Raw genomic sequence first — 2,667 nt, forward strand, 5'->3', positions numbered from 1 at the left:
GCCACACCATATATTATTTGCAATATTTTTTGCCTTAGTCTTAAGCATCTTAATGTAAGCGCCTAATTCTCCCTTAATACTTAAAGGGACAGTATACACTCATTTTCATATAACTGCATGTAATAGACACTACTATAAAGAATAATATGCACAGATACTGATATAAAAATCCAGTATAAAACTGTTTAAAAACTTACTTAGAAGCTCTCAGTTTAGCTCCGTTTTAATGGTTGCTGGAAAGCCCACTGCAAGTGGGAAATAAGACACTCCCCCCCTCCCCCTTCGTTTGCATATGAAAAGACCCTTTACACAAACAGGAGGAAGCTGGAAAAGGTAGCTGACGGTATTCACATAAAACTTTGGTGCTTGGTTAGGAGTCTGAAAATCAGAGCAATGTTATTCAAAAATAAGCAAAACCTATACATTTTAAAAAAAAAAACTTTATGGGCTATATAAATAGATCATCGACAAAACATTTATGCAAAGAAAAATATAGATTCAATTGATTCACTTCTAGTTACAGAAATGTTTATGTTGGCTTAGTATTTGGTTAAATTTAAAACGCTAATACAATTTTGACCAACAAGAGAATTTTTTTTTATTTTTTTTAGAGATTCAATTGTTCACATTTCATTTAAATCTTTAAAAAAAAAAATGTCTATATAAATATTTTATTAGTGCCTTAACAGCTCAAGAAAGGGGAAAAAGACAGTTAATGGATACATTTTGCAGTTGGGCTAAAGTGAAATTAACCCCTTAAAGCTGTCATTTCTCTGATGTACAGAGCCCTAACAGAATAGGTGCTGTTAAACTAAAGATCAACCCCAATGTGAGGTCCATGGTTGCTGCTTGTGTGCCTGTATCAGACAACTTTCTTCTTATTCCTTGGGCTTTGCCAAATATTCTCGGTACATAGAGTATAGCACACCAAACGTTATAGCTCCAACAACAAATCCTTGTGCTCCTACGCGCATATGGATCATATGGACAGACATTTTTCTATTCCCCCTGCTCTTCAGTTTGTAGGCTACAACTGCTGCAAATCCAGCCATGCCTATTGGTACAAATGGAGACTCTTTAAGCTTCCTGATAAACTTAGAGGTCTGGCTGTCAGGCACCTAGAAAGTAGGTAGGACATCTCCTGATTCAGAAGCCATGTTGTCTGCTTTACCAATGCTGCTCACACTGAACTCAAAATTTTAATTTTAAAATATTAATATTAATTTTGAAACATTAATAATAAAAAATGTATCTCTATTTCCTACAAATATATTATATCAATTTGATAAAGATAATAATATCTACTGTAGAGCCTCCAGATAATATGTCAGTATATACCAGGGTTATAATACAATTTATTAATTATTATTCTTTAAGATAACCTCCAATAAAAATGTATATATGAAACAATTGAAATTAAAATTTATTCCTAAATTCTTTAAGATTAGTTAAATTGAATATATTAAGTAGAGACTAGCTTTGAATCAATTATACATGCTTATTCCGTTACAATATTCTATACAGCAGATCATAAGAAATATACCTTTAAAATTAACCTTACTCACAATGAATCGCATTAAAATACCACAATAAAATACCAGAATATGGACTGCTAACTTCACAGTGTTTAGATAAACAATATACCAAGATACTTCACCCAAATCTTACTGGATTTCAATAGATTTAAGATAACTTCCAGACAAGTATAATTAAGTTATTTAGCCCACAAATCATTCTATATAACTTCAATTAAAAACTCAGAAATTGTATATATTATTAATATTTTAACAGCCAATTTATATGCCAATATGTCTGACCTGAAATGACCTCTTATTTAGCTAAAATAAGGCAAATTCTAAAATATATATATAGCAATGGTAATGAAAGAGAAAAATCAAAGTACTTCTGCGCAGCTACAAACAATTAGTATACAAGTTGAATCCAATATAATAGAGGAATCAGTTATTGTCAGTTGAGATGAGTCTTTATGGACAAAATATATATATGAATGGTATATATTTTGAATTAATATGCAGTAAATCCCAGGCAAAAAGAAGTGTATAGTTGTCTTCTTACCGGAAGGTACCTCAATCATATGAGGTAATGTGTAGTCATATGATATAGGTGGTGGTCTGTGGTCCGCCGCTGTCTGTGTTTGTTCTTTCCGTGCAGCCTTGTGTATGGTAGTCCTGGTTAAGGAGCTTCCTGAGTCTGGTGCTTCGATAGATCTTGGCGATATGGTAGAAGTCTTGTCCCGGGGTCTTTCCCAGTTGTCTCACAGGTAGAGGTGGAGGAAAGAAAACAAAGCAGACATAGCGTAATCCAGTAAAAGTAAAGCAATTTATTTACATTAAAATCATAAGAATTGCACTCACATGTGATAACCTCAATCTTATATGAGGTAAGTATAGGCACATAAACCGTAAGGGTGTTGAATGAGTAGTAAATGCTGTCACCACTGAAGATAAAATAATGAGGTGATAATGTCTCTAATGTGGCTGTAAAAACAGATTTCAAAACCTATATAAAACCCCTTGGAAGAACACTCTAAACCGTCTGCAGCAGGTCAGAGTATGGTTTCCAGCGGGGAAAAAAGTCTGCCGTGTGAATAGCAAAGAACAGTGTTCTAATCACTATGATTTGTCCTGGAGTCAGGAGCTGTAGGAG

The 2,667-nt window shown here is 33.5% G+C and overlaps 1 pseudogene; it reads right to left on the reverse strand.

The window, feature by feature from the left end:
* Window positions 1-878: 878 nt before the first annotated feature.
* LOC128659390 (HIG1 domain family member 1A, mitochondrial-like) lies at window positions 879-1,157 on the reverse strand (annotated as a pseudogene).
* Between the last annotated feature and the right edge of the window lie 1,510 nt (window positions 1,158-2,667).

Source organism: Bombina bombina, chromosome 5 (assembly GCF_027579735.1).
Source record: "Bombina bombina isolate aBomBom1 chromosome 5, aBomBom1.pri, whole genome shotgun sequence".
NCBI classification, from domain to species: domain Eukaryota; kingdom Metazoa; phylum Chordata; class Amphibia; order Anura; family Bombinatoridae; genus Bombina; species Bombina bombina.